Here is a 20,128-nt window from a genome sequence, read left to right as displayed (position 1 = left end):
AAGGTTGGTGGTTCAAGCCCACCCGGGAGCGGTGTTGTGGGATCACGAATGTAACGTAGAAAGCCAAAGTGCTTCCAGAATACCTGACGACCATTTAATTTTTGGGCTTCCGTGGCGCAATAATTAGCGCGTTCAGCTGTTAATCGAAAGGTTGGTGGTTCGAGCCCACCCGAGAGAGGTGTTGTGGGGTCTCAGATGTCGCGTAAAAAGTCAAAACTTTTCCACAATACGTGACAACCATTTAATTTCTGAGCTTTCGTGGCTCAATGGTTAGCGCGTTCGGCTGTTAGCCAATAGGTTGGTGGTTCGAGCCCACCCGGGAGCGGTGTTGTGGGATCTCAAATGTAACGTAGAAAGCCAAAGTTTTTCCACAATACCTGACGACCATTTAATTTTTGGGCTTCCGGGGCGCAATGGTTAGCGCGTTCTTCTGTTAATCGAAAGGTTGGTGGTTCGAGCCCACCCGGGAGAGGTGTTGTGGGGTCTCAGATGTAGCGTAAAAAGTCAAAACTTTTCCACAATACGTGACAACCATTTAATTTCTGAGCTTCCGTGGCTCAATGGTTAGCGCGTTTGGCTGTTAACCAATAGGTTGGTGGTTCGAGCCCATCCGGGAGCGGTGTTGTGAGGTCTCAGATGTGACGTAAAAAGTCAAGGTTTTTACACAATACCTGACGAGCATTTAACTTTGGACTTCCGTGGCTCAATGGTTAGCGCGTTCGGCTGTTAACCAATAGGTTGGTGGTTCGAGCCCATCCGGGAGCGGTGTTGTGAGGTCTCAGATGTGACGTAAAAAGTCAAGGTTTTTACACAATACCTGACGAGCATTTAACTTTGGGCTTCCGTGGCTCAATGGTTAGCGCGTTCGGCTGTTAACCAATAGGTTGGTGGTTCGAGCCCATCCGGGAGCGGTGATGTGACGTTAAAAGTCAAGGTTTTTCCAAAATACCTGACGACCATTTAATTTTTGGGCTTCCGTGGCGCAATGGCTAGCGCGTTCAGCTGCTATTCAAAAGACTGGTGGTTTGAGCTCTCCCGGGAGCGGTGTTGTGACGTCTCAAATGTAACATAAAATGTCAGAGTTTTTCCACAATACCTGTCGAACATTGAATTTTTGGGCTTCCGTGGCGCAATGGTTAGCGCGTTCAGCTGTTAATCGAAAGGTTGGTGGTACGAGCCCACCCGGGAGAGGTGTTGTGGGGTCTCAGATGTAGCGTAAAAAGTCAAAACTTTTCCACAATACGTGACAATCATTTAATTTCTGGGCTTCCGTGGCTCAATGATTAGCGCGTTCGGCTGTTAACCAATAGGTTGGTGGTTCGAGCCCAACCGGGAGAGGTGTTGTGGGATCTCAAATGTAACGTAAAAATTCAAGGTTTTTCCACAATACCTGACGAACATTTAATTTTTGGGCTTCCTTGGGGCAATGGTTAGCGCGTTCGGCTGTTAACCGAAAGGTTGGTGGTTCGATCCCAACCGGGAGAGGTGTTGTAGGGTATCAGATGTAACGTAATAAGTCATAACTTATCCACAATACCTGACAACCATTTAATTTCCGAGCTTCCTTGGCTCAATGGTTATCGCGTTCGGCTGTTAACCAATAGGTTTGTGGTTCAAGCCCATCCGGGATGCGGTGTTGTGAGGTCTCAGATGTAACGTAAAATGTCAGAGTTTTTCACAATACCTGACGAACATTTAATTTTTGGGCTTCCGTGGCGGAATGATTAGCGCGTTCAGCTGTTAATCGAAAGGTCGAAGGTTCGAGCCCACCCGGGAGAGGTGTTGTGGGGTCTCATATGTAGCGTAAAAAGTCAAAACTTATCCACAATACGTGACAATCATTTAATTTCTGAGCTTCCGTGGCTCAATGGTTAGCGCGTTCGGCTGTTAACCAATAGGTTGGTTGTTCGAGCTCATCCGGGAGCGGTGTTGTGAGTTCTCAGATGTGACGTAAAAAGTCAAGGCTTTTACGCAAAACCTGACGAGCATTTAATTTCTGAGCATCCGTGGCTCAATGGTTAGCGCGTTCGGCTGTTAACCAATAGTTTGGTAGTTCGAGCCCATCCGGGAGCGGTGTTGTGAGGTCTCAGATGTGACGTAAAAAGTCAAGGTTTTTACGCAAAACCTGACGAGCATTTAATTTTTGGGCTTCCGTGGCGCAATGGTTAGCGCGTTCTGCTGTTGACCCATAGGTTGGTGGTTCGAGCCCACCCGGGAGCGGTGTTGTGGGATCTCAAATGTAACGTAGAAAGCCAAAGTTTTTCCACAACACCTGACGACCATTTAATTTCTGAGCTTCCGTGGCTCAATGGTTAGCGCGTTCAGCTGTTAATCGAAAGGTTGGTGGTTGTGGGGTCTCAAATGTAACGTAGAAAGCCAAAGTTTTTCCACAATACCTGACAACCATTTAATTTCTGAGCTTCCGTGGCTCAATGGTTAGCGCGTTCGGCTGTTAGCCAATAGGTTCGTGCTTCAAGCATACCCGGGAGCGGTGTTGTGACGTCTCAGATGTTACGTAAAAAGTCAAGGTTTTTCCACAATACCTGACGACCATTTAATTTTTGGGCTTCCGTGGCTCAATGGTTAGCGCGTTCGGCTGTTAACCAATAGGTTGGTGGTTCGAGGCCACCCGGGAGCGGTGTTGTGGGATCTCACATGTAACGTAGAAAGCCAAAGTTTTTCCACAATACCTGACGTTCATTTAATTTTTGGGCTTCCGTGGCGCAATGGTTAGCGCGTTCGGCTGTTAACCGAAAGGTTGGTGGTTCAAGCCCACCCGGGAGCGGTGTTGTGGGATCACGAATGTAACGTAGAAAGCCAAAGTGCTTCCAGAATACCTGACGACCATTTAATTTTTGGGCTTCCGTGGCGCAATAATTAGCGCGTTCAGCTGTTAATCGAAAGGTTGGTGGTTCGAGCCCACCCGAGAGAGGTGTTGTGGGGTCTCAGATGTCGCGTAAAAAGTCAAAACTTTTCCACAATACGTGACAACCATTTAATTTCTGAGCTTTCGTGGCTCAATGGTTAGCGCGTTCGGCTGTTAGCCAATAGGTTGGTGGTTCGAGCCCACCCGGGAGCGGTGTTGTGGGATCTCAAATGTAACGTAGAAAGCCAAAGTTTTTCCACAATACCTGACGACCATTTAATTTTTGGGCTTCCGGGGCGCAATGGTTAGCGCGTTCTTCTGTTAATCGAAAGGTTGGTGGTTCGAGCCCACCCGGGAGAGGTGTTGTGGGGTCTCAGATGTAGCGTAAAAAGTCAAAACTTTTCCACAATACGTGACAACCATTTAATTTCTGAGCTTCCGTGGCTCAATGGTTAGCGCGTTTGGCTGTTAACCAATAGGTTGGTGGTTCGAGCCCATCCGGGAGCGGTGTTGTGAGGTCTCAGATGTGACGTAAAAAGTCAAGGTTTTTACACAATACCTGACGAGCATTTAACTTTGGACTTCCGTGGCTCAATGGTTAGCGCGTTCGGCTGTTAACCAATAGGTTGGTGGTTCGAGCCCATCCGGGAGCGGTGTTGTGAGGTCTCAGATGTGACGTAAAAAGTCAAGGTTTTTACACAATACCTGACGAGCATTTAACTTTGGGCTTCCGTGGCTCAATGGTTAGCGCGTTCGGCTGTTAACCAATAGGTTGGTGGTTCGAGCCCATCCGGGAGCGGTGATGTGACGTTAAAAGTCAAGGTTTTTCCAAAATACCTGACGACCATTTAATTTTTGGGCTTCCGTGGCGCAATGGTTAGCGCGTTCAGCTGCTATTCAAAAGACTGGTGGTTTGAGCTCTCCCGGGAGCGGTGTTGTGACGTCTCAAATGTAACATAAAATGTCAGAGTTTTTCCACGATACCTGTCGAACATTGAATTTTTGGGCTTCCGTGGCGCAATGGTTAGCGCGTTCGGCTGTTAACCAATAGGTTGGTTGTTCGAGCTCATCCGGGAGCGGTGTTGTGAGGTCTCAGATGTGACGTAAAAAGTCAAGGCTTTTACGCAAAACCTGACGAGCATTTAATTTCTGAGCATCCGTGGCTCAATGGTTAGTGCGTTCGGCTGTTAACCAATAGTTTGGTAGTTCGAGCCCATCCGGGAGCGGTGTTGTGAGGTCTCAGATGTGACGTAAAAAGTCAAGGTTTTTACGCAAAACCTGACGAGCATTTAATTTTTGGGCTTCCGTGGCGCAATGGTTAGCGCGTTCGGCTGTTAGCCAATAGGTTGGTGCTTCAAGCATACCCGGGAGCGGTGTTGTGGGATCTCGAATGTAACGTAGAAAGCCAAAGTTTTTCCACAATACCTGACGACCATTTAATTTCTGAGCATCCGTGGCTCAATGGTTAGCGCAATCGGCTGTTAACCAATAGTTTGGTAGTTCGAGCCCATCCGGGAGCGGTGTTGTGAGGTCTCAGATGTGACGTAAAAAGTCAAGGTTTTTCCACAATACCTGACGACCATTTAATTTTTGGGCTTCCGTGGCGCAATGATTAGCGCGTTCAGCTCTTAATCGAAAGGTTGAAGGTTCGAGCCCACCCGGGAGAGGTGTTGTGGGGTCTCATATGTAGCGTAAAAAGTCAAAACTTGTCCACAATACGTGACAATCATTTAATTTCTGAGCTTCCGTGGCTCAATGGTTAGCGCGTTCGGCTGTTAACCAATAGGTTGGTGGTTCGAGCTCATCCGGGAGCGGTGTTGTGAGGTCTCAGATGTGACGTAAAAAGTCTAGGTTTTTACGCAAAACCTGACGAGCATTTAATTTTTGGGCTTCCGTGGCGCAATGGTTAGCGCGTTCTGCTGTTGACCCATAGGTTGGTGGTTCGAGCCCACCCGGGAGCGGTGTTGTGGGATCTCAAATGTAACGTAGAAAGCCAAAGTTTTTCCACAATACCTGACGACCATTTAATTTCTGAGCTTCCGTGGATCAATGGTTAGCGCGTTCAGCTGTTAATCGAAAGGTTGGTGGTTGTGGGGTCTCAAATGTAACGTAGAAAGCCAAAGTTTTTCCACAATACCTGACAACCATTTAATTTCTGAGCTTCCGTGGCTCAATGGTTAGCGCGTTCGGCTGTTAGCCAATAGGTTGGCGCTTCAAGCATACCCGGGAGCGGTGTTGTGGGATCTCGAAAGTAACGTAGAAAGCCAAAGTTTTTCCACAATACCTGACGACCATTTAATTTTTGGGCTTCCGTGGCGCAATGGCTAGCGCGTTCGGCTGTTAACCGAAAGGTTGGTGGTTCAAGCCCATCCGGGAGCGGTGTTGTGACGTCTCAGATGTTACGTAAAAAGTCAAGGTTTTTCCACAATACCTGACGACCATTTAATTTTTGGGCTTCCGTGGCTCAATGGTTAGCGCGTTCGGCTGTTAACCAATAGGTTGGTGGTTCGAGGCCACCCGGGAGCGGTGTTGTGGGATCTCACATGTAACGTAAAAAGCCAAATTTTTCCACAATACCTGACGACCATTTAATTTTTGGGCTTCCGTGGCGCAATGGTTAGCGCGTTCGGCTGGTAACCGAAAGGTTGGTGGTTCAAGCCCACCCGGGAGCGGTGTTGTGGGATCACGAATGTAACGTAGAAAGCCAAAGTTTTTCCAGAATACCTGACGACCATTTAATTTTTGGGCTTCCGTGGCGCAATAATTAGCGCGTTCAGCTGTTAATCGAAAGGTTGGTGGTTCGAGCCCACCCGAGAGAGGTGTTGTGGGGTCTCAGATGTAGCGTAAAAAGTCAAAACTTTTCCACAATACGTGACAACCATTTAATTTCTGAGCTTCCGTGGCTCAATGGTTAGCGCGTTCGGCTGTTAACCAATAGTTTGGTAGTTCGAGCCCATCCGGGAGCGGTGTTGTGAGGTCTCAGATGTGACGTAAAATGTCAAGGTTTTTCCATAATACCTGACGACCATTTAATTTTTGAGCTTCCGTGGCGCAATGGTTAGCGCGTTCTTCTGTTAATCGAAAGGTTGGTGGTTCGAGCCCACCCGGGAGAGGTGTTGTGGGGTCTCAGATGTAGCGTAAAAAGTCAAAACTTTTCCACAATACGTGACAACGATTTAATTTCTGAGCTTCCGTGGCTCAATGTTTAGCGTGTTCGGCTGTTAACCAATAGGTTGGTGGTTCGGGCCCACCCGGGAGCGGTGTTGTGAGTTCTCAGATGTGACGTAAAATGTCAGAGTTTTTCCACAATACCTGACGAATATTTAATATTTGGGCTTCCTTGGCGCAATGGTTAGCGCGTTTGGCTGTTAACAGAAAGGTTGGTGGTTCGAGCACACCCGGGAGCGGTGTTGTGACGTCTCGAATGTAACGTAAAATGTCAGAGTTTTTCCACAATACCTGACGAACATTTAATTTCTGAGCTTCCGTGGCTCAATGTTTAGCGCGTTCGGCTGTTAGCCAATAGGTTGGTGGTTCGAGCCCACCCGGGAGCGGTGTTGTGGGATCTCAAATGTAACGTAGAAAGCCAAAGTTTTTCCACAATACCTGACGACCATTTAATTTCTGAGCTTCCGTGGCTCAATGGTTAGCGCGTTCGGCTGTTAACCAATAGTTTGGTAGTTCGAGCCCATCCGGGAGCGGTGTTGTGAGGTCTCAGATGTGACGTAAAATGTCAAGGTTTTTCCACAATACCTGACGACCATTTAATTTTTGAGCTTCCGTGGCGCAATGGTTAGCGCGTTCTTCTGTTAATCGAAAGGTTGGTGGTTCGAGCCCACCCGGGAGAGGTGTTGTGGGGTCTCAGATGTAGCGTAAAAAGTCAAAACTTTTCCACAATACGTGACAACGATTTAATTTCTGAGCTTCCGTGGCTCAATGTTTAGCGTGTTCGGCTGTTAACCAATAGGTTGGTGGTTCGGGCCCACCCGGGAGCGGTGTTGTGAGTTCTCAGATGTGACGTAAAATGTCAGAGTTTTTCCACAATACCTGACGAATATTTAATATTTGGGCTTCCTTGGCGCAATGGTTAGCGCGTTTGGCTGTTAACAGAAAGGTTGGTGGTTCGAGCACACCCGGGAGCGGTGTTGTGACGTCTCGAATGTAACGTAAAATGTCAGAGTTTTTCCACAATACCTGACGAACATTTAATTTTTGGGCTTCCGTGGCGCAATAATTAGCGCGTTCTTCTGTTAATCGAAAGGTTGGTGGTTCGAGCCCACCCGGGAGAGGTGTTGTGGGGTCTCAGATGTAGCGTAAAAAGTCAAAACTTTTCCACAATACGTGACAACGATTTAATTTCTGAGCTTCCGTGGCTCAATGTTTAGCGTGTTCGGCTGTTAACCAATAGGTTGGTGGTTCGGGCCCACCCGGGAGCGGTGTTGTGAGTTCTCAGATGTGACGTAAAATGTCAGAGTTTTTCCACAATACCTGACGAATATTTAATATTTGGGCTTCCTTGGCGCAATGGTTAGCGCGTTTGGCTGTTAACAGAAAGGTTGGTGGTTCGAGCACACCCGGGAGCGGTGTTGTGACGTCTCGAATGTAACGTAAAATGTCAGAGTTTTTCCACAATACCTGACGAACATTTAATTTTTGGGCTTCCGTGGCGCAATAATTAGCGCGTTCAGCTGTTAATCGAAAGGTTGGTGTTTCGAGCCCACCCGGGAGCGGTGTTGTGGGATCTCAAATGTAACGTAGAAAGCCAAAGTTTTTCCACAATACCTGACGACCATTTAATTTCTGAGCTTCCGTGGCTCAATGGTTAGAGCGTTCAGCTGTTAATCGAAAGGTTGGTGGTTGTGGGGTCTCAAATGAAACGTAGAAAGCCAAAGTTTTTCCACAATACCTGACAACCATTTAATTTCTGAGCTTCCGTGGCTCAATGGTTAGCGCGTTCGGCTGTTAGCCAATAGGTTGGCGCTTCAAGCATACCCGGGAGCGGTGTTGTGGGATCTCGAATGTAACGTAGAAAGCCAAAGTTTTTCCACAATACCTGACGACCATTTAATTTTTGGGCTTCCGTGGCGCAATGGTTAGCGCGTTCGGCTGTTAACCGAAAGGTTTTGGTTCAAGCCCATCCGGGAGCGGTGTTGTGAGGTCTCAGATGTGACGTAAAAAGTCTAGGTTTTTACGCAAAACCTGACGAGCATTTAATTTTTGGGCTTCCGTGGCGCAATGGTTAGCGCGTTCTGCTGTTGACCCATAGGTTGGTGGTTCGAGCCCACCCGGGAGCGGTGTTGTGGGATCTCAAATGTAACGTAGAAAGCCAAAGTTTTTCCACAATACCTGACGACCATTTAATTTCTGAGCTTCCGTGGCTCAATGGTTAGCGCGTTCAGCTGTTAATCGAAAGGTTGGTGGTTGTGGGGTCTCAAATGTAACGTAGAAAGCCAAAGTTTTTCCACAATACCTGACAACCATTTAATTTCTGAGCTTCCGTGGCTCAATGGTTAGCGCGTTCGGCTGTTAGCCAATAGGTTGGCGCTTCAAGCATACCCGGGAGCGGTGTTGTGGGATCTCGAATGTAACGTAGAAAGCCAAAGTTTTTCCACAATACCTGACGACCATTTAATTTTTGGGCTTCCGTGGCGCAATGGTTAGCGCGTTCGGCTGTTAACCGAAAGGTTGGTGGTTCAAGCCCATCCGGGAGCGGTGTTGTGACGTCTCAGATGTTACGTAAAAAGTCAAGGTTTTTCCACAATACCTGACGACCATTTAATTTTTGGGCTTCCGTGGCTCAATGGTTAGCGCGTTCGGCTGTTAACCAATAGGTTGGCGGTTCGAGGCCACCCGGGAGCGGTGTTGTGGGATCTCACATGTAACGTAGAAAGCCAAAGTTTTTCCACAATACCTGACGACCATTTAATTTTTGGGCTTCCGTGGCGCAATGGTTAGCGCGTTCGGCTGGTAACCGAAAGGTTGGTGGTTCAAGCCCACCCGGGAGCGGTGTTGTGGGATCACGAATGTAACGTAGAAAGCCAAAGTTTTTCCAGAATACCTGACGACCATTTAATTTTTGGGCTTCCGTGGCGCAATAATTAGCGCGTTCAGCTGTTAATCGAAAGGTTGGTGGTTCGAGCCCACCCGAGAGAGGTGTTGTGGGGTCTCAGATGTAGCGTAAAAAGTCAAAACTTTTCCACAATACGTGACAACGATTTAATTTCTGAGCTTCCGTGGCTCAATGTTTAGCGCGTTCGGCTGTTAGCCAATAGGTTGGTGGTTCGAGCCCACCCGGGAGCGGTGTTGTGGGATCTCAAATGTAACGTAGAAAGCCAAAGTTTTTCCACAATACCTGACGACCATTTAATTTCTGAGCTTCCGTGGCTCAATGGTTAGCGCGTTCGGCTGTTAACCAATAGTTTGGTAGTTCGAGCCCATCCGGGAGCGGTGTTGTGAGGTCTCAGATGTGACGTAAAATGTCAAGGTTTTTCCACAATACCTGACGACCATTTAATTTTTGAGCTTCCGTGGCGCAATGGTTAGCGCGTTCTTCTGTTAATCGAAAGGTTGGTGGTTCGAGCCCACCCGGGAGAGGTGTTGTGGGGTCTCAGATGTAGCGTAAAAAGTCAAAACTTTTCCACAATACGTGACAACCATTTAATTTCTGAGCTTTCGTGGCTCAATTGTTAGCGCGTTCGGCTGTTAGCCAATAGGGTGGTGGTTCGAGCCCACCCGGGAGCGGTGTTGTGGGATCTCAAATGTAACGTAGAAAGCCAAAGTTTTTCCACAATACCTGACGACCATTTAATTTTTGGGCTTCCGGGGCGCAATGGTTAGCGCGTTCAGCTGTTAATCGAAAGGTTGGTGGTTCGAGCCCACCCGGGAGAGGTGTTGTGGGGTCTCAGATGTAGCGTAAAAAGTCAAAACTTTTCCACAATACGTGACAACGATTTAATTTCTGAGCTTCCGTGGCTCAATGTTTAGCGCGTTCGGCTGTTAGCCAATAGGTTGGTGGTTCGAGCCCACCCGGCAGCGGTGTTGTGGGATCTCAAATGTAACGTAGAAAGCCAAAGTTTTTCCACGATACCTGACGACCATTTAATTTCTGAGCTTCCGTGGCTCAATGGTTAGCGCGTTCGGCTGTTAACCAATAGTTTGGTAGTTCGAGCCCATCCGGGAGCGGTGTTGTGAGGTCTCAGATGTGACGTAAAATGTCAAGGTTTTTCCACAATACCTGACGACCATTTAATTTTTGAGCTTCCGTGGCGCAATGGTTAGCGCGTTCTTCTGTTAATCGAAAGGTTGGTGGTTCGAGCCCACCCGGGAGAGGTGTTGTGGGGTCTCAGATGTAGCGTAAAAAGTCAAAACTTTTCCACAATACGTGACAACGATTTAATTTCTGAGCTTCCGTGGCTCAATGTTTAGCGTGTTCGGCTGTTAACCAATAGGTTGGTGGTTCGGGCCCACCCGGGAGCGGTGTTGTGAGTTCTCAGATGTGACGTAAAATGTCAGAGTTTTTCCACAATACCTGACGAATATTTAATATTTGGGCTTCCTTGGCGCAATGGTTAGCGCGTTTGGCTGTTAACAGAAAGGTTGGTGGTTCGAGCACACCCGGGAGCGGTGTTGTGACGTCTCGAATGTAACGTAAAATGTCAGAGTTTTTCCACAATACCTGACGAACATTTAATTTTTGGGCTTTCGTGGCTCAATTGTTAGCGCGTTCGGCTGTTAGCCAATAGGTTGGTGGTTCGAGCCCACCCGGGAGCGGTGTTGTGGGATCTCAAATGTAACGTAGAAAGCCAAAGTTTTTCCACAATACCTGACGACCATTTAATTTTTGGGCTTCCGGGGCGCAATGGTTAGCGCGTTCAGGTGTTAATCGAAAGGTTGGTGGTTCGAGCCCACCCGGGAGAGGTGTTGTGGGGTCTCAGATGTAGCGTAAAAAGTCAAAACTTTTCCACAATACGTGACAACGATTTAATTTCTGAGCTTCCGTGGCTCAATGTTTAGCGCGTTCGGCTGTTAGCCAATAGGTTGGTGGTTCGAGCCCACCCGGGAGCGGTGTTGTGGGATCTCAAATGTAACGTAGAAAGCCAAAGTTTTTCCACAATACCTGACGACCATTTAATTTCTGAGCTTCCGTGGCTCAATGGTTAGCGCGTTCGGCTGTTAACCAATAGTTTGGTAGTTCGAGCCCATCCGGGAGCGGTGTTGTGAGGTCTCAGATGTGACGTAAAATGTCAAGGTTTTTCCACAATACCTGACGACCATTTAATTTTTGAGCTTCCGTGGCGCAATGGTTAGCGCGTTCTTCTGTTAATCGAAAGGTTGGTGGTTCGAGCCCACCCGGGAGAGGTGTTGTGGGGTCTCAGATGTAGCGTAAAAAGTCAAAACTTTTCCACAATACGTGACAACGATTTAATTTCTGAGCTTCCGTGGCTCAATGTTTAGCGTGTTCGGCTGTTAACCAATAGGTTGGTGGTTCGGGCCCACACGGGAGCGGTGTTGTGAGTTCTCAGATGTGACGTAAAATGTCAGAGTTTTTCCACAATACCTGACGAATATTTAATATTTGGGCTTCCTTGGCGCAATGGTTAGCGCGTTTGGCTGTTAACAGAAAGGTTGGTGGTTCGAGCACACCCGGGAGCGGTGTTGTGACGTCTCGAATGTAACGTAAAATGTCAGAGTTTTTCCACAATACCTGACGAACATTTAATTTTTGGGCTTCCGTGGCGCAATAATTAGCGCGTTCAGCTGTTAATCGAAAGGTTGGTGTTTCGAGCCCACCCAAAAGCGGTGTTGTGGGATCTCAAATGTAACGTAGAAAGCCAAAGTTTTTCCACAATACCTGACGACCATTTAATTTCTGGGCATCCGTGGCTCAATGGTTAGCGCGTTCGGCAGTTAACCAATAGTTTGGTAGTTCGAGCCCATCCGGGAGCTGTGTTGTGAGGTCTCAGATGTGACGTAAAAAGTCAAGGTTTTTCCACAATACCTGACGACCATTTAATTTTTGGGCTTCCGTGGCGCAATGATTAGCGCGTTCAGCTGTTAATCGAAAGGTTGAAGGTTCGAGCCCACCCGGGAGAGGTGTTGTGGGGTCTCATATGTAGCGTAAAAAGTCAAAACTTATCCACAATACGTGACAATCATTTAATTTCTGAGCTTCCGTGGCTCAATGGTTAGCGCGTTCGGCTGTTAACCAATAGGTTGGTGGTTCGAGCTCATACGGGAGCGGTGTTGTGAGGTCTCAGATGTGACGTAAAAAGTCTAGGTTTTTACGCAAAACCTGACGAGCATTTAATTTTTGGGCTTCCGTGGCGCAATGGTTAGCGCGTTCTTCTGTTGACCCATAGGTTGGTGGTTCGAGCCCACCCGGGAGCGGTGTTGTGGGATCTCAAATGTAACGTAGAAAGCCAAAGTTTTTCCACAATACCTGACGACCATTTAATTTCTGAGCTTCCGTGGCTCAATGGTTATCGCGTTCAGCTGTTAATCGAAAGGTTGGTGGTTGTGGGGTCTCAAATGAAACGTAGAAAGCCAAAGTTTTTCCACAATACCTGACAACCATTTAATTTCTGAGCTTCCGTGGCTCAATGGTTAGCGCGTTCGGCTGTTAGCCAATAGGTTGGCGCTTCAAGCATACCCGAGAGCGGTGTTGTGGGATCTCGAATGTAACGTAGAAAGCCAAAGTTTTTCCACAATACCTGACGACCATTTAATTTTTGGGCTTCCGTGGCGCAATGGTTAGCGCGTTCGGCTGTTAACCGAAAGGTTTTGGTTCAAGCCCATCCGAGAGCGGTGTTGTGACGTCTCAGATGTTACGTAAAAAGTCAAGGTTTTTCCACAATACCTGACGACCATTTAATTTTTGGGCTTCCGTGGCTCAATGGTTAGCGCGATCGGCTGTTAACCAATAGGTTGGTGGTTCGAGGCCACCCGGGAGCGGTGTTGTGGGATCTCACATGTAACGTAGAAAGCCAAAGTTTTTCCACAATACCTGACAACCATTTAATTTTTGGGCTTCCGTGGCGCAATGGTTAGCGCGTTCGGCTGGTAACCGAAAGGTTGGTGGTTCAAGCCCACCCGGGAGCGGTGTTGTGGGATCACGAATGTAACGTAGAAAGCCAAAGTTTTTCCAGAATACCTGACGACCATTTAATTTTTGGGCTTCCGTGGCGCAATAATTAGCGCGTTCAGCTGTTAATCGAAAGGTTGGTGGTTCGAGCCCACCCGAGAGAGGTGTTGTGGGGTCTCAGATGTAGCGTAAAAAATCAAAACTTTTCCACAATACGTGACAACCATTTAATTTCTGAGCTTTCGTGGCTCAATGGTTAGCGCGTTCGGCTGTTAGCCAATAGGTTGGTGGTTCGAGCCCACCCGGGAGCGGTGTTGTGGGATCTCAAATGTAACGTAGAAAGCCAAAGTTTTTCCACAATACCTGACGACCATTTAATTTTTGGGCTTCCGGGGCGCAATGGTTAGCGCGTTCAGCTGTTAATCGAAAGGTTGGTGGTTCGAGCCCACCCGAGAGAGGTGTTGTGGGGTCTCAGATGTAGCGTAAAAAGTCAAAACTTTTCCACAATACGTGACAACGATTTAATTTCTGAGCTTCCGTGGCTCAATGTTTAGCGCGTTCGGCTGTTAGCCAATAGGTTGGTGGTTCGAGCCCACCCGGGAGTGGTGTTGTGGGATCTCAAATGTAACGTAGAAAGCCAAAGTTTTTCCACAATACCTGACGACAATTTAATTTTTGAGCTTCCGTGGCGCAATGGTTAGCGCGTTCTTCTGTTAATCGAAAGGTTGGTGGTTCGAGCCCACCCGGGAGAGGTGTTGTGAGTTCTCAGATGTGACGTAAAATGTCAGAGTTTTTCCACAATACCTGACGAATATTTAATATTTGGGCTTCCTTGGCGCAATGGTTAGCGCGTTTGGCTGTTAACAGAAAGGTTGGTGGTTCGAGCACACCCGGGAGCGGTGTTGTGACGTCTCGAATGTAACGTAAATTGTCAGAGTTTTTCCACAATACCTGACGAACATTTAATTTTTGGGCTTCCGTGGCGCAATACTTAGCGCGTTCAGCTGTTAATCGAAAGGTTGGTGTTTCGAGCCCACCCGGGAGAGGTTTTGTGGGGTCTCAGATGTAGCGTAAAATGTCAAAACTTTTCCACAATACGTAACAACCATTTAATTTCTGAGCTTCCGTGGCTCAATGCTTAGCGCGTTCGGCTGTTAGCCAATAGGTTGGTGGTTCGAGCCCAACCGAGAGAGGTGTTGTAGGGTCTCAAATGTAACGTAATAAGTCATAAGTTATCCACAATACGTGACAACCATTTAATTTCTGAGCTTCCGTGGCTCAATGGTTCGCGCGTTCGGCTGTTAACCAATAGGTTGGTGGTTCGAGCCCACCCGGGAGCGGTGGTGTGGGATCTCAAATGTAACGTAGAAAGCCAAAGTTTTGCCACAATACCAGACGACCTTTAAATTTTTGGGCTTCCTTGGCGCAATGGTTAGCGCCTTCGGCTGTTAACCGAAAGGTTGGTGGTTCGAGCCCAACCGGAATAGGTGTTGTGACGTCTCAGATGTGACGTAAAAAGCCAAGGTTTTTTCCACAACACCTGACGACCATTTAATTTTTGGGCTTCCGTGGCGCAATGGTTAGCGCGTTCGGCTTTTAACCAATAGGTTGGTGGTTCGAGCCCATCCGGGAGCGGTGTAGTGAGGTCTCAGATGTAACGTAAAATGTCAGAGTTTTTCCACAATGCCTGACGAACATTTAATTTTTGGGCTTCCGTGCCGCAATGACTAGCGCGTTCAGCTGTTAATCGAAAGGTTGAAGGTTCGAGCCCACCCGGGAGAGGTGTTGTGGGGTCTCAGATGTAGCGTAAAATGTCAAAACTTTTCCACAATACGTAACAACCATTTAATTTCTGAGCTTCCGTGGCTCAATGCTTAGCGCGTTCGGCTGTTAGCCAATAGGTTGGTGGTTCGAGCCCAACCGAGAGAGGTGTTGTAGGGTCTCAGATGTAACGTAATAAGTCATAACTTATCCACAATACGTGACAACCATTTAATTTCTGAGCTTCCGTGGCTCAATGGTTCGCGCGTTCGGCTGTTAACCAATAGGTTGGTGGTTCGAGCCCATCCGGGAGCGGTGTTGTGACGTCTCAGATGTGACGTAAAAAGTCAAGGTTTTTCCACAATACCGGACGACCATTTAAATTTTGGGCTTCCGTGGCGCAATCGTTAGCGCGTTCGGCTGTTAACAGAAAGGTTGGTGGTTCAAGCACACCCGGGAGCGGTGCTATGAGGTCTCAGATGTTACGTAAAAAGTCAAAGTTTTTCCACAATACGTGACAACCATTTAATTTCTGAGCTTCCGTGGCTCAATGGTTACCGCGTTCGGCTGTTAACTAATAGGTTAGTGGTTCGAGCCCACCCGGGAGCGGCGTTGTGGGATCTCAAATGTAACGTAGAAAGCCAAAGTTTTTCCACAATACCTGACGATCATTTAATTTTTGGGCTTCCGTGGCGCAATGGTTAGGGCGTTCGGCTGTTAACCAATAGGTTGGTGGTTCGAGCCCAGCCGGGCGCGGTGTTGTGGGATCTCAAACGTAACGTGGAAAGCCAAAGTTTTTCCACTATACCTGACGACCATTTAATTTATGGGCTTCCGTGGCTCAATGTTAGCGCGTTCGGCTGTTAATCGAAAGGTTGGTGGTTCGAGCCCATCCGGGAGCGGTGTTGTGAGGTCTCAGATGTAGCGTGAAAAGTCAAACTTTTTCCATAATACGTGATAACCATTTATTTTCTGAGCTTCCGTGGCTCAATGGTTAGCGCGTTCGGCTGTTAAGCAATAGGTTGGTGGTTCGAGCCCACCCGGGAGCGGTGTTTTGGGATCTCAAATGTAACGTAAATAGCCAAAGTTTTTCCACAATACCTGACGACCATTTCATTTTTGGGCTTCCGTGGCGCAATGGTTAGCGCGTTCAGCTGTTAATCGAAAGGTTGGTATTCGAGCCCACCCGGGAGAGGTGTTGTGGGGTCTCAGATGTAGCGTAAAAAGTCAAAACTTTTCCACAATACGTGACAACCATTTAATTTCTGAGCTTCCGCGGCTGAATGGTTAGCGCGTTCGGCTGTTAATCGAAAGGTTGGTGGTTCGAGCCCACCCGGGAGAGGTGTTGTGGGGTCTCAGATGTAGCGTAAAAAGTCAAAACTTTTCCACAATACGTGACAACCATTTAATTCCCTATAAAACACTCATTGAAAGTGATTTCATCTCGATTGAACAATAATTAAAAATTTACCTCGATTTTTAATAACATTTTCAAAATCGACGTTTCACGGCCAAAGAAGCATACTTTGAGTATTTCTTCACTATTTTCAAATATGTTCACTGAAACCATTATTTTTATACTTTTTGCTTTAATTCAAGCAATGTAACGATATTCATTCAAAAAACTGTTAAAATTCAATTTTCAGTAAGAAATCGTATTCACGGATTTTGTGTCTTGAAGAAGAAAAACCTGCGATTTTTTCGGTACTTTTTTGAATGAATTTTTTTCTGGAGAAATTTTTGACCGAATTCAGCTTAATTCCCTATAAAACACTCATTAAAAGTGATTTCATCTCGATTGAACAATAAATAAAAATGTACCTCGATTTTTAATAACATTTTCAAAATCGACGTTTCACGGCCAAAGAAGCATATTTTGAGTATTTCTTCACTATTTTCAAAAATAACCACTGAAACCATTATTTTTATACTTTTTGCTTTAATTCAAGCAAAAAAAAACGATATTCATTCAACAAACTGTTAAAATTCCATTTTAAATAAGAAATCGTTGTCACGGATTTTGTATCTTGAAGAAAAAAAACATGCGATTTTTTCGGTGCACTTTTGAATGCATTTTTTTCTGGAGAAATGTTTGACCGAATTCAGCTTAATTCCCTATAAAACACTCAATAAAAGTGATTTCATCTCGATTGAACAATAAATAAAAATGTACCTCGATTTTTAATAACATTTTCAAAATCGACGTAACTCGGCCTAAGAAAAACATTTTGAGTATTTGTTCACTGTTTTCAAATATAACCACTGAAACCATTATTTTTGTAATTTTTGCGTTAATTCAAGCAAATGTAACGATATTCATTCAACAAACTGTTAAAATTCAATTTTAAATAAGAAATCGTTGTCACGGATTTTGTATCTTGAAGAAAAAAAACATGCGATTTTTTCGGTACACTTTTAAATGCATTTTTTTCTGGAGAAATGTTTGACCGAATTCAGCTTAATTCCCTATAAAACACTCATTAAAAGTGATTTCATCTCGATTGAACAATAATTAAAAATGTACCTCGATTTTTAATAACATTTTAAAAATCGACGTTTCACCGCCAACGAAGCATATTTTGAGTATTTCTTCACTATTTACAAATATATTCACTGAAACCATTATTTTTATACTTTTTGCTTTAATTCAAGCAAATGTAACGATATTCATTCAAAAAACTGTTAAAATTCAATTTTTCAATAAGAAATCGCAGTCACGGATTTTGTATCTTGAAGAAGAAAAACATGCGATTTTTTCGGTACTTTTTTGAATGCATTTTTTTCTGGAGAAATTTTTGACCGAATTCAGCTTAATTCCCTATAAAACACTCATTAAAAGTGATTTCATCTCGATTGAACAATAAATAAAAATGTACCTCGATTTTTAATAACATTTTCAAAATCGACGTTTCACGGCCAAAGAAGCATATTTTGAGTATTTCTTCACTATTTTCAAATATGTTCACTGAAACCATTATTTTTATACTTTTTGCTTTAATTCAAGCAATGTAACGATATTCATTCAAAAAACTGTTAAAATTCAATTTTCAGTAAGAAATCGTATTCACGGATTTTGTGTCTTGAAGAAGAAAAACCTGCGATTTTTTCGGTACTTTTTTGAATGAATTTTTTTCTGGAGAAATTTTTGACCGAATTCAGCTTAATTCCCTATAAAACACTCATTAAAAGTGATTTCATCTCGATTGAACAATAAATAAAAATGTACCTCGATTTTTAATAACATTTTCAAAATCGACGTTTCACGGCCAAAGAAGCATATTTTGAGTATTTCTTCACTATTTTCAAAAATAACCACTGAAACCATTATTTTTATACTTTTTGCTTTAATTCAAGCAAAAAAAACGATATTCATTCAACAAACTGTTAAAATTCAATTTTAAATAAGAAATCGTTGTCACGGATTTTGTATCTTGAAGAAAAAAAACATGCGATTTTTTCGGTGCACTTTTGAATGCATTTTTTTCTGGAGAAATGTTTGACCGAATTCAGCTTAATTCCCTATAAAACACTCAATAAAAGTGATTTCATCTCGATTGAACAATAAATAAAAATGTACCTCGATTTTTAATAACATTTTCAAAATCGACGTAACTCGGCCTAAGAAAAACATTTTGAGTATTTGTTCACTGTTTTCAAATATAACCACTGAAACCATTATTTTTGTAATTTTTGCGTTAATTCAAGCAAATGTAACGATATTCATTCAACAAACTGTTAAAATTCAATTTTAAATAAGAAATCGTTGTCACGGATTTTGTATCTTGAAGAAAAAAAACATGCGATTTTTTCGGTACACTTTTAAATGCATTTTTTTCTGGAGAAATGTTTGACCGAATTCAGCTTAATTCCCTATAAAACACTCATTAAAAGTGATTTCATCTCGATTGAACAATAATTAAAAATGTACCTCGATTTTTAATAACATTTTAAAAATCGACGTTTCACCGCCAACGAAGCATATTTTGAGTATTTCTTCACTATTTACAAATATATTCACTGAAACCATTATTTTTATACTTTTTGCTTTAATTCAAGCAAATGTAACGATATTCATTCAAAAAACTGTTAAAATTCAATTTTTCAATAAGAAATCGTTGTCACGGATTTTGTATCTTGAAGAAGAAAAACATGCGATTTTTTCGGTACTTTTTTGAATGCATTTTTTTCTGGAGAAATTTTTGACCGAATTCAGCTTAATTCCCTATAAAACACTCATTAAAAGTGATTTCATCTCGATTGAACAATAAATAAAAATGTACCTCGATTTTTAATAACATTTTCAAAATCGACGTTTCACGGCCAAAGAAGCATATTTTGAGTATTTGTTCACTGTTTTCAAATATAACCACTGAAACCATTATTTTTATACTTTTTGCTTTAATTCAAGCAAATGTAACGATATTCATTCAACAAACTGTTAAAATTCAATTTTAAATAAGAAATCGTTGTCACGGATTTTGTATCTTGAAGAAAAAAAACATGCGATTTTTTCGGTACACTTTTGAATGCATTTTTTTCTGGAGAAATGTTTGACCGAATTCAGCTTAATTCCCTATAAAACACTCAATAAAAGTGATTTCATCTCGATTGAACAATAAATAAAAATGTACCTCGATTTTTAATAACATTTTAAAAATCGACGTTTCACCGCCAACGAAGCATATTTTGAGTATTTCTTCACTATTTACAAATATATTCACTGAAACCATTATTTTTATACTTTTTGCTTTAATTCAAGCAAATGTAACGATATTCATTCAAAAAACTGTTAAAATTCAATTTTTCAATAAGAAATCGTTGTCACGGATTTTGTATCTTGAAGAAGAAGAACATGCGATTTTTTCGGTACTTTTTTGAATGCATTTTTTTCTGGAGAAATTTTTGACCGAATTCAGCTTAATTCCCTATAAAACACTCATTAAAAGTGATTTCATCTCGATTGAACAATAAATAAAAATGTACCTCGATTTTTAATAACATTTTCAAAATCGACGTTTCACGGCCAAAGAAGCATATTTTGAGTATTTGTTCACTGTTTTCAAATATAACCACTGAAACCATTATTTTTATACTTTTTGCTTTAATTCAAGCAAATGTAACGATATTCATTCAACAAACTGTTAAAATTCAATTTTAAATAAGAAATCGTTGTCACGGATTTTGTATCTTGAAGAAAAAAAACAAGCGATTTTTTCGGTACACTTTTGAATGCATTTTTTTCTGGAGAAATTTTTGACCGAATTCAGCTTAATTGCCTATAAAACACTCATTGAAAGTGATTTCATCTCGATTGAACAATAATTAAAAATTTACCCCGATTTTTAATAACATTTTCAAAATCGACGTTTCACGGCCAAAGAAGCATACTTTGAGTATTTCTTCACTATTTTCAAATATAT

General features: G+C 43.7%; 3 non-coding genes across 3 annotated transcripts; all 3 read left to right on the top strand.

Annotated features, from left to right (window-relative positions):
- The first annotated feature begins 5,465 nt into the window (after positions 1-5,465).
- On the top strand, positions 5,466-5,538 carry TRNAT-GGU (transfer RNA threonine (anticodon GGU)). The gene has a single exon. It is a non-coding gene; the product is annotated as a tRNA-Thr (tRNA).
- Positions 5,539-8,799: 3,261 nt separating this feature from the next.
- TRNAT-GGU (transfer RNA threonine (anticodon GGU)) lies at positions 8,800-8,872 on the top strand. Its single transcript has one exon. It is a non-coding gene; the product is annotated as a tRNA-Thr (tRNA).
- Positions 8,873-12,891: 4,019 nt separating this feature from the next.
- TRNAT-GGU (transfer RNA threonine (anticodon GGU)) lies at positions 12,892-12,964 on the top strand. The gene has a single exon. It is a non-coding gene; the product is annotated as a tRNA-Thr (tRNA).
- The last annotated feature ends 7,164 nt before the right edge of the window (positions 12,965-20,128 follow it).

Source organism: Phalangium opilio, unplaced genomic scaffold (genome assembly GCF_054372755.1).
Source record: "Phalangium opilio isolate 3A_F unplaced genomic scaffold, DU_Popi_V2 ptg000087l_1, whole genome shotgun sequence".
NCBI classification, from domain to species: domain Eukaryota; kingdom Metazoa; phylum Arthropoda; class Arachnida; order Opiliones; family Phalangiidae; genus Phalangium; species Phalangium opilio.
The sequence above is the reverse complement of the archived record's forward strand: the minus strand, read 5'-3'. Positions and strand labels throughout refer to the sequence as shown.